The sequence below is a fragment of the Typopeltis vanoorti genome, chromosome 11 (genome assembly GCF_054136105.1).
Source record: "Typopeltis vanoorti isolate ZY-2024b chromosome 11, IOZ_Tvanoo_1.0, whole genome shotgun sequence".
In the NCBI taxonomy this organism is placed as follows: domain Eukaryota; kingdom Metazoa; phylum Arthropoda; class Arachnida; order Uropygi; family Thelyphonidae; genus Typopeltis; species Typopeltis vanoorti.
In genome coordinates this window covers 33,805,601-33,817,771 of record NC_143559.1, presented here as the reverse complement: position 1 = coordinate 33,817,771, position 12,171 = coordinate 33,805,601, and the positions used below count along the sequence as shown (strand labels likewise).

General features: G+C 36.7%; 1 protein-coding gene across 2 annotated transcripts in view; it reads right to left on the bottom strand.

Moving 5' to 3' along the window:
- Window positions 1-12,171, bottom strand: part of LOC150101428 (uncharacterized) — a 339,847-nt gene that overhangs the window by 113,333 nt on the left and 214,343 nt on the right. Inside the window, exon 1 of one of the 2 annotated variants that reach the window (XM_090400321.1) lies at window positions 10,033-10,360. The exons of the other annotated variant lie outside the window; for it this stretch is intronic. The gene's annotated coding sequence lies outside the window, so the exon portion shown is untranslated. Of the gene's footprint in view, window positions 1-10,032; window positions 10,361-12,171 lie in introns of those variants that run through there. 2 annotated transcript variants of the gene reach the window in all.

Below are 12,171 nucleotides of genomic sequence, written 5' to 3'. Positions count from 1 at the left end.
ATATTTGAATTCTATTACTAGCATATGCCTATTGAGTTGTTAGTAGTCTTAGCTCTTTAAGCAACAAGCTGTAGATTCGAATGCCGCTGTTGTTCAAGGTGAATATCTTGAAGTGGTAGATTCTTTTACACGAACACTCTTATTAAATGAGTGTTATTATCAAAACAATACTAGGTTTGGTGTGCATAACTTTAACATCTTTCCTGGGTAGGATTATCGCAAAAAAAAAAAAAAAAAAAAAATCTGTACACTATTTCAACATGGGTGGAAATTCATTAAAAGCTGATGTGCGCATTTACCCTCCTCTCCACTAAATTATCAACAGAAGGCAAATCTGGTGGGTTGAAAATTTTAGTGATAATTACGTTTATGGCTTAAAATTACTTCAGACCAACACATGAAAAAAAAAAAAAAAAAAAAAGGCAGAGGAAGAGTTAATAAGTGACTTCCTGTAATTTATACAGAGGTATGATCAAGCAGAAAAGCAAACTCCCACAACTCTCCTCCTTACCCCCCCCCCCGCTACTATACATCACACTAGTTACTATAATTTTCCGGGTGTAGTTCCACACATCCCCCCCCTAATAATCTACGCATGCTCAGTTAAATAGAGCTTTTTTTTTTTCTTCCATAGCACTCAAAACTTCCCTCTATCTTTCTCTTTTTTTTTTCTAGGGGGGGGGGGGGGCTGCTGAGATGACTCAAGGTCTTGCCCTAGCGTCTCTTGTTTCCGTTTAGGCTCAAAGACGTCGCCAACTAAAGAATAGATCGACATCGGAGAGGCCCAAAGGGAGAGTGAACCAGGATAAAGGTGCAAGACTGGTCACAGTATCATAAACGCTATAATAGTGTACACAAAAGCCTCGCGCTGACGGGAGGGGGGAAGGTTAAAACACACACACATACACACCGACCAAGACGGTGAGATTACTAATGATCGTGAAAAAGAACGTAGGGGGCTTTAATTTTGAGGTCAGTTTTTTTTTTTTTTTTGTTTATTTATTTATTTTTTTGTAAACAAGTGGCGATGAAATCGAAGAAAACACCAAATTAGAATTTATTAAAAATCAATGTTCGCTTTGAATTTATTTATTTATTTTTTAAATCTCTTAACCGCTTCACATGAATACCTTGCCGTTCTAATCGAGCTAATTAGTGGAATCTGCCCTATTTTGGTTCCGCTACTTTGAGAGGTCTGTAAATACAGAGTACACACCTTTCTAGGTCGAGCACACCTTGAGTTTAATAGCAGCATATTGGGTTTCTGTTTGTTAGTTCGTTAGCCAGCAAATGAAAAGCAAGTTGCCATCAACTGTAATAGCAGTATTGATTTCATACTAAGGTCGATATTTAAGACTTAGTTGCCTGTCTGGGTCTTTTTTTTTTTTTTCTTTTCCTCATCGCTTTCTTTATCCCCCAAAAGAAATAGAAACTAAATGCATTCAATTCAGAAGTTAGAAATGGTTTTTAAAAACATCGTACACCTGATGAGTCATCCATCAAAAGCCGAAAGGGATACAACTTAATTTTTTATTTTCGTTACCACGCCAAAAAAAAAAAACAACAACTAGGATCCAATGGGGAAAAAAATACCATCAAATAAGACCGTAAAGAAATCAGATGTTTCCTCAGATAGATACGAACACTGAATAAGAAATAAACCAAGCAAACAATAAAAAAAGAAATCTGTAAAAAAAATATTTACAACCTCAACTAAAAAAATAACAAGTATTTTCACGTCTAGATGGCGCTGACTTCAAAAAAGTTAATTTCAGTGATTAAACACAAGATGGTTGCCAACATCTGTAAAAATACGGTATGTCAAAAATGTATAGCTATTACACAAAGGATTACCTCCCCCCCCCCCCGAAGTATAGTACCTCCCTTTTGGCCAAGTATTTTCCCGCCTTCGAGCAAGGCTGTTTTGTACCCACTTTTGCTGCTTTACGATCAACATTGCCACTCAAGACAGGTAGCAGTGGCCACCATCAGCTGGTGCCTGCATAGAAGCTCACGTGGCTACTGAACTAAAGATACTGCCCCATAAACCGTCGTAGCGGGAGAGTGGTGATAGGATAGGAAGCTATAAATCTAGTAGTACAGCCTGGAACCTCTGAACACGCCAGATATTATTACCTGAATGTAGATGTACGCGAAGGGGCTATTTTTGGTATTTGTTGCTAGCAGCTGTCTGTGTTTTCTTTGTTTAAAGCAAATCCGCCTCCCTGAATTGTAAGCAGTGCTTTTATTCTGTTTATTCTCTTGGCATATTAGAACCGAAGTACTTTCCGAAGTCATTATTAATAAAGAAATAAGTTATTTATTTAATAATAATGGCTATTTAATGATCATGGTTTATTACCTGGCGCTTAAAATGTGTACCTTGTTCATTTTGCGATGTTAATTTTTTCTTTCAAGCCATTCTATATTATATTCTATATGCTCTTTCGAAGACTCCTGGGAGATATTTGTTTAAAGCTTTCAATAAACAAATAAAAGCCTATTAGATTAACATTCTTCCAGTTTATTTCGGCACTATACACAGAGTATAAAAATCATTTTTTTGTAGCCACAATGCACTCAATTACAATAAATGGTATTCAATGGTTCATGGATATTCAGAAGAGTTCATGTATGATTTAAAATGGTGCTTGAGGGTCAAAGCTGTATAACTGAGAGGAGACCTCCACATAGCCTTTAAAGGAATGCGGAGAACTGACCATGGCTTCTGACCTAATGTCCATTCCTCACCTTCTCGTGGTGTACCCTGTTGGGTATCTACTTGGATACTGAACGAACGAGGATGGGCTGACAATTTGGAATTTAGCTGACCAAACTTATTCTTATTGGCTTAAACCAATATAGAAAATGATGATACAACATGACAAAATTTCATGCCGGCTGGGGCGTCGCCCGGTTAAACAAGGGCCCCCGTTGTTTTCGCCAGGGAACCAGGGCGAAAGGTCAGCTACTGGAACAAATCTGAAAGCACACCCCAACTCAACATCACCAGAGTTAAAGATCGGTACTATCAACATAAGAAGCCTGAATGGCAAAGAAATGGAGCTAACTGAGGAATTAGATAAGTACTAGATCGACATAATAGGGGTGACTGAAACAAAAAAGTCCAAAACTGGTGAGATCTTTCTAAGCAATAAATACAAAATGTTATATTCAGGCAATGACAATCAAGGAAAAGAAGGAGTAACAATATAGTATTCAAAACAAAATACGAGGCTAATCTTCTTGAATGGCAGTCAGTCTCAAGTAGAGTAATGTGGGCAAATATGAGAATGGGGATTTGGACAATGAGACTTATTTGTGCCTATGGTTCCACAGAAGGTTCCACTAAGGTAGAAGTGGAGGAATTTTTTGAGGCTTTAGAAAAAGCAACTGACACAATGAAAAAAGAAAAGTTGGTTTTTCCTTGTTGGGGATCTAAATAGCAGAGTAGGAAATGATTGTGAGACATACAAAAATATTTTGGGAAAATTTGGAGAAAAGAGCAAAGCTAATAATAATGGCAAATATCTGTTGGATTTCTGCTCAGGACATGGACTGGTTAGTACTAACACCATGTTCCAACATAAAAATGTGCACAAATTCACATGGAGAGAAGAGGCTAGGAACAAGAAAAGTCTCATTGACTATGTTATTGTTGATAGTGATGTTTTCTCCCTGGTGCAGGACACCAGAATGTACAGAGGTTTTGAAATTGGAAGTGATCACTATTTATTCTTGAGCAGGATAAAATCGAATTTCATATTGAAAAGAATAACATGTAAGAAAGTTTTAAAGCGATTAAAAGTTGAGCGGCTCTCAGATGTGAACTGTAGACTAAAATACACAAAGATTATTGAAGAGAAAATGAAAGAGTTTGAGAACAGGAACCAAATCTTGGAGATTCAGTGGCAAGCCTTGAAGAAAACCTTGATTGATTCAGCCAGAGAAGCATGTGGTGAGGTTATCTGCAAGAATAGAAAAATTAGAACTCCATGGTGGACACAGGAAGTTAAAGAGGCAGTGAAGGAAAAGAAGAAAGCATATCAAAAGTTCCTGTCAAATAAGTTAGCTTGTGCACTTAGAGAATACAGAGACAAATGCAAGAAAGCGAAACACTGTGTAAAACTAACTAAACAAAAGTCATGGGAGGACTTTGGCAAGAACATAGAAAATAAATATCAAGAAGGTGGTAAGATACTCTGGAGGTTGTTGAGGAAGCTTAGAAATGGAGGAGAGATTGCTGTAAAAGGAGTTAGAGATGTTAAAGGTTACATGAAAACAGGAGAAAAAGATATCCTTGAAGTATGGAGTAATTACTTTGAAAAACTGCTAAATGAAACAAGCAGTGATGACAGCAGTGATAAAAAACACTGACCAGGCATGCAGTCAGGAATACATATCCATACTTGAAGTAGAAAAAGCCATCAAAGGCTGGAAATGTGGAAAGTCAGCAGGAGAAGATGATATACGACCAGAAATGCTGAAGTATGGTGTTATAAGAGTCTTACAGTGGCTGCACTGCATAGTTCAGAAAGCCTGGACAGAGGGACGAATTCCTGATGATTGGAGTAGAGCTCTCATAGTACCCACATATAAAAAGGGCAATAAAACTGAATGTGAGAATTACAGGAGGTATTTCCCTACTGAGTGTTCCTGGTAAGATCTATGCAAGTATACTTGAGAAACGGTTAAGAAGAATTGTGGAAGAAAAGCTTGGTGAAGAACAAGCTGGATTCAGGCTAAACAGAGGCTGTCAGGATCAGATCTTCACTTTACGACAAATAGTCGAGAAAGCATGGGAATATAACAAAGATCTGTATTTGCGTTTTGTCGATTTGGAAAAGGCATATGACAAGGTGCCAAGAGAGAAGCTATTCGATACACTGCAGTTATATGGTGTCAATGGGGCATTATATCAAGCAATACTTAGTCTTTATTTGAGTTGTAAGTCAGTAGTTAGAATTGAAGGAAGTACAGGAAGATGGTTTAATGTTAAATCTGGTGTGAGACAAGGATGTACATTATCCCCTCTGTTATTCATTATCTATATGGATCACATTATGAAGGAATGTGGTATTAAACATGATATCAGAATTGGAGATGTTAATCTCAGCTCTTTGCTTTATGCGGACGATGTTATACTTCTGAATAAATCCGCTACACGTTTGCAAGATTCCCTGACTAAATTGAATAGCTGTTGTAATAGATATGGTATGAAGGTCAGCAATAAAAAGACAAAGACAATGAAAATAGGCAGAATCACTGAAAATGTCAACTGCATTGTGAATGGAGAACCTGTGGAACAAGTAAAACATTTCACCTACTTAAGCACGATTTTTAGTGAAGATGGTAAATAAATTAAATATGGAAATAGACAACAGAATCAACAAAGCTGGTATGGTAAGAAGCCAATTGAATAAATTCATATGGAATAAGAGAGAAATTAGTCGTAACTAAATTATCTGTATACAAGGCAGTGTTCAAACCAGTTTTAACTTATGGATCTGAGAGCTGGGTCAGAAGTAAAACACTTGACCAAAGACTAGAGACCGCAGATATGAGAGTCCTGAGAAAGATTAGAGGTGTGAACAGATGGCATCAATGGCAATATCATATTAAAAACGAGGATGTTAGGAAAGAACTTGACATTGTCAGCATCCAGGAATGTGTTAGCAGAGCTAATCTCAGGTGGTATGGTCACTTAAATAGAATGGGAGAGGAAAGATTAGCGAAACAAGTGTTCTCTGCCAAGTTGACAGAAAAACAACCCAGAAGAAGACCAAGATATAGGTGGATTGATACGGTATAAATTGCTTTAGACGGTAGAAATATAAGATCTGATAATGTTGGAGTCTTGGCAAGTAACAGACTGATTTGGAGGAAAATTGTAGATAGGAAGTTAGTAATGATGTAATTTTTCATGTAGTACTATCATATCCTGTACACCCCTTGAGGGTACATGGCAGGAATTCGATGATGATGGTTCATGGATATTCAGAAGAGTTCATTTATGATTTAAAATGGTGTGCCATTTTTGACTCAATTTACAAATAAAATTTTAAGATATTTATTTTTTTCAATTAAAATTTCATGAAATATTATATTTCTCTAAGTTTTGTAAAGAAAATATTAGATTTTGAAATATTTTGTTCTCTAAATCTTGTATCTTTCCTTTTTAATACCTCGTAGTCTGAACTACTCAGTTTTTGAATCATTCAGAAAACAATTTAAAAAAATTAAACCGACAACATTAGTCGAATTAATAATAAAATAGCCACCAGATGGCAGCACGATGCAACTTTAAAGAAATTTTTATGAAACATTACATGTGCACCTATTAAATAATCACTTAGCTACTTTATATCACTACTAGAAACTATATCGACGGAAGTTATAAACGGGGAAAAAACCAACTAGCTGAAATAAAAAGCAAGAATATAAAAAATAAAAATTGCTAACTGTATATCGGCACATAAAAAATCCTTGAATGAGCTACGTCAGTGTTTTATTTAGCTTATCGGTTTTATTTCGTACCTCTCTTTCCATTAGGATCCTAAGAACGTTAACAAGAGACAGAGGACACATAATCTAGGGGAAGAGGTGGGGGGGAGGGAGAAAAACCAAAAAAAAAAAAAAAACACCTTGCGAGATCGAATGACAGTGTTCTTTTAGGCATAAGCCTTTCCTAACAAAATTAATTTACTGAAAGCTTTCTTTAATACCTCCGTAGCATGGACAGAACAGGAAATGAAAACAGTGTCTTAAAAAGAAGGCAAAAAAAAATATTTTTCTCTATTGCGATAAGAAAAATAAGAACGAAGGCGAAAAAAAAAAACTGTTTTAATTTCATCGCTTGGTATTTGATCATTTGAAATAAGTAATGAAGGTCTTAATAAAAGAGAATTCGCTTTTTTTTTGCGTAGATCCAGGATATTTCAAAGAAGAATTTAAAAAAAAAAAAAACGTAAAAGAAAAAAATAGAAAACTTTTCCATTGGGAAAAGTTTCGTAAAAACGTTAAAAGTTTGGCGATAAATACCCAAAAGGGTGTTGAATAGTGTGAATGTGCGTTTGGAGAGGTGCCAATAAACAAAACAAAACATATAATATTGTTAACTGTAAACGGTGCAATTCGACATCAGTTCCTTTATCGGCATGCGCTTATAGCAAAGTCCCATTTCAAAGATGGGCCTTAAATCGTCTACGAGGCTTTGGCATGACACAGAAAAGCTTAGGTATAGGAATGTCAACCATTGTTTAGTATTTTATACTACAATGAAAAACAGATCAACCCCTGTAATGTAATGTGCTCGTGATATAAAAACATGGTTCAAATTCCTGAGAAATCCATATAATATTGCACATTTTTAAAAAAAAAAGCATTCAAATATGTTAATACAAATAACAACAATGAAATATACAATATACCACGTGCAGAAATTGAAATGACCAATAAGCGCGCAAGAGTTTCACAATTCATTGTTAAAAATGAACAATTTATCTACTAAACGCATTCCTAATTCCTAACAAGTAACAATGCTAGTCTTGTGGTTGCTATGGCTACTAAACAATATTCGCATTACTGTCAAAAAAGAAAAAATAATTGAGCCTCGACGATATCTTTTTGGGATTTGATAAAACAGTCAAAAGATTATATTGTCATTAATTCTCGGATGCCAATTGTTACAAACTGTCACTATGACATCAACCACGTGATTAAAGAATAAAATAGAGGGAGAGATGTATCTTCGGAGGAGTTCTCTGTAAAGGCAAACACTTATCGTATTCTCTGTGCAAGGGACTATTTCTGAATGCTACGCACGTGTCACAAGTTCTTTGACGATACACACGAAGGTTCAGTACGTAATCCACAAGTCCCTAGAAACCTTATCCAGTTCATTCTCACAGAGGATAGTTTTTTTTTTTTTTAAACTCTCTCTCTCTCTCTCTCTGTTGGCATTGTGTTTCTATCTTGCAGGGAAGTGCAGTGATAAGTTGAGCTAGCTAGTGTCATGTTTACACTGTTGATTTCCCTCTTACCCGACCCCTCTCCACCACTCTACACTGACACGGAAACTCTAATCTACAGTTACTATGGAGACGAAGGTGTCATGCTCAAAATAGAGAAGCGATGCTGCTGAAAACTCGAGCAGGAGGCCAAATGAAAGTTACCGCATGTAGGCGGCGAGAGGGAAAAAAAAAAAAAAAAAAAAAAAAAAAACGAAAATGTAGATCTTTTGCAGTGCTACTAAAAAAATCTATACTTAAATATCAAGAATATTTCACCAACTACTTTAATCCTATTTATTTCATCTAAATTTTTTTTTTTTTTTAAATAAGTGTGTTGTTAACCAGAAACAAAGTTCTGACATTTATGCAAAAATACAATAAACCAGTTAACTTTAAATTTTACATACAGCACTAAAAATTATTGAAAGTAAAAGAAATACAATCTTTTTATATACTAAATTATTGCATCTTTTAATATACATCTAAAATTTATAGATATTATCAATAATTTTAAAGAAATCTAGAGAAATCTTACATAGTTCAAATACACCTATATTTTTTCATTTTAAGTTTATTATAAGAAAGGATAGACATTACAAACCGTTAAAATTAACTCGTACCATTTGATTTCTGTTTAGGAATAATATGTTTAGATTCCTCTACGTGGCGCTGCTGTATGCTTCGTTTTCTTACTGAATTCGAGTGTCCCTTTGGGTATCTATCCGGTATGTTACCTGCTGGGAGATGAGGGATGGGAATTATTTTTTCGAGACACTCCCGTAAAGAACATGTACGTAACCTGTTTGCTTTGAAGTTTAGCTGCATGAGCAAAGTAAAATGTCTTCTCTAGCGGCTAATTAGGGGAGGAGAAAAGAGCAAATTGCATGAAACCTCTGTTGGGTGCAGGAGGAAAAGATGTACGAAGAAAGGTATGGAAATATTTGAAGCAGTTTATGTCAGTTAAACGTGGGATTTTCATCTCAATACTCCACTGTGTATATCAAAAGCTACAGAGGAGTTATCACCAACATTTCTTTTTTTAAAAAAATGTCAATAATTTTAGATTAATATGTGTAGGCTGGACATATTAATACCCCTCACAAACTTTATCTTTAATACGTGATGGGTTCATTGTTTGCATTAAGAATCCATAGGGGGCAGACCCACTACAATAGAGTACTGAAATAAGTATAATTTTATACGAAAATGTTGCTAAAACTGTACAGTGCAGACAGTGAGTAAATCAGTTGATGGAGGGTTAAAAAAAAAAAAGGATGAAGAAGGCAGATCACATGACAAGCGAATGCTTCTTCTAAATAAATAATATAAATAAATAATTGGGTTTGATAAATCATAAAAAAGTAATGATGTCCAGTCCGAAATAGCATCACAGCCTCAATGTCTGGGGTTGTACTTTGCGGCATACGCGAAAGTGTCTTACAAAATACATTGTTAAGATTAGTTGTCACTACCAGTAATAGGGCCTAGTGAGGAGTGTTAGGTGGTGATAATGTATATCAGCATAAAACAGGGATCATCTGCAAGTCGGTTGAAAGCCGTCCGAATGCATAGTTATTGATTTTGCTGATACACAGTTTTTTTTTTGGGGGGGGGGGGTTCAGTTCATATGTCTGACAATAAACGAAATCTACCAACACGCGAAAAAAGAAAAAAAATGTAGACGATAAACAGATAAAAAAAATTGTCATTTTCCAACAACGCCATTATTAATATTTGCAATAATTCTCATTGTTGCCAATAATTGCATTAATAACAATGAAGAAAAAAAAACATGATATCGGTATAATAATGAACACCTAATCATAGACATAACAAAGACTTCAAGGCCTCGGATTACGCATACCGTAATATCTGTTTCTCCTTCATCTATACCGCAACGAAGCGACGGTGTCTCTAGGAGCGAAAAGGTCCGCCAATGCGACTAGCATTCCCGACACAAAACACACACACACATATACACACAAATAACAGTATCACAGCACACGACAGAACACATTACCTTTCCGGTAGGAACCCCTACGTCTAGTGCAAAACATCCCCTCGGTAGGTTCTCTCCGTGGCATGCACACGAAGAAGTGGCAAGAGAGAAGACGAACCACAGCAACCGTATACTACAGCTCCAGCCGACAGGGAATCGCTCAAACTCCGGCAACTCGGCTTCACATTTTCTTGCGACGCGACAACACAGGCACTGGACGAAGGTAGGAACCGGGCAGTGAGCATCCTCTGGTTACCACGAAGCGAGCAATCGCCACCCACCAGGCACAGTATTAGCAGCAGCAGCAGATTCGAGGAGGTGGATCGGACAAGCAAGCGACTTCGTACCTCGCCCGCCTCACCACTTTGAATGAGCTCGGCAGATGCTTAGCTGATAGGTCAATACTCGACGTCAAGCTAGGGCTAGTCCACTGGCGGAGAAGGAGTAGGGCTGCAACGTGACGAGGGGAGGTAGAGTAGCGGACGACCTGCCGTCTTTGGCGTCAGGTAGGAATGGAAGTGCTTCCGGTATATACCGACACGAGAGAAAGAAGGAGAAAGTTTTCGCATTGGAGCTGGTGGCGAAGGAAGGCGACGCTCCTGCGATGACCGTGGTTATTTGTCTGGGAATTGGTGGCTTTAAATGCACGCTTTTTTTTTTTTTTCTTGTTATGTTAATGGGTTTAGATGGCACCGTTTTCTTTTTTTCTTTATTACACTCTAAAATGCATCTTATTCGAGCATTGTTGGTTATACTGTCAATATGACAAACGATGATGAATGATGATTGTTACGTAACAATGCAATTACCATCTACGTCATTCATACGTCATCAATTATTGAATCATCTATTGGAATGAATTTTTTTTAAAGTTTTTTTTTGGAATTTCTTTCTACAAATGTGGTGATATGTAATAGAGCAGGAAGAGATGATCTTAAAAAGAAAGCACTGGAAAAATGGAAGCATTCCCGTTAGTTTAATCATTATATCTCTGATTACAGCACTTATACTTTATATGTAGTTTCAATTCCACACGTTTTTATGCTACAATAATAATAATAATAAAAGCAGGGCTTTAAATCAACAATGCACTTGTTCAATTCTCGTCATCAGTTGTAGCCCAAAGTGTGCATTGCATCTTCTTTGACAAATTCACTGCTAGAACAACCATATCCGAACATAAAAGATGTATTGTGTTACGCACTGATTAATAAGTCACCAGTTTATTAACATTCCGAAATTTCACATATTTGTAACCAACTAACCTTACCATTGTTCTACTGCACTTGGCCTATTGACGACGAAACATAATATTGACTATTTAACCAGACAAGCAGAACCCGCTGTTGCCATGGAAACAAGGAAGTGCTATGCCACTGTCTTTATGATCAAACAATACTTTTATTAGAGGGCAGTAAATAGGTGGTGGATGATTTTCATCATCCGGTGTGACAACGCCACTAATATCATTACAAGGTGCCTGAACGTCTTAAAAAAAGTTGAGAGATGAGGACATGATTCACATAAAAGACAGAGAGAGAGAGAGAGAACCGGGGAGAGAAAGAATGAATGTAAACTTGTTCTAAGAGAAATTCCTGCGAAACCTTAGCGGGTGTCAAGCTGATAAGCTTTGATCTAAGAAATACGCTGTTTTACAGCTATGGTAAGAAAGAGGAGTAAAAAAAAAAAAGACGCACGCGCTAAGTATCATTGGGGGAGGGTTACGTAACATTTCCAGAGAAAAATGGCGCAAAGATGGAGGGAGGTATGCTGGGAACTCAAGTTTCCAATGCTTAGTTCGCATTCAAGATTTTCCCCACACGTCTTACCGAACACGAGAGATAACAACAAGTAAACACGGATGAAAAGTTGGCCACCAACCCAAGGGAAATCAATATTCTCAACAACGAATGCGTTTCCCCTAAGTTCTGAGAGCAGACAGAGGAAAACATCATTTGGATCTTATTAGAATGGTAACATTCTTAGATGCTGTTTGATCTAAGAATTACTCTTTTGTAAGAATATTTAGAAGCTGAAGCAGACAAGTTTATACACCACCTCCAGGAATAAAAGTACTTGCGTGGAAGTCTATTAACATAATACACACGGGAGGAAGAGGCGGTGTTAGTGACGTCCACAGAAGGGCCTCATCAATGGATA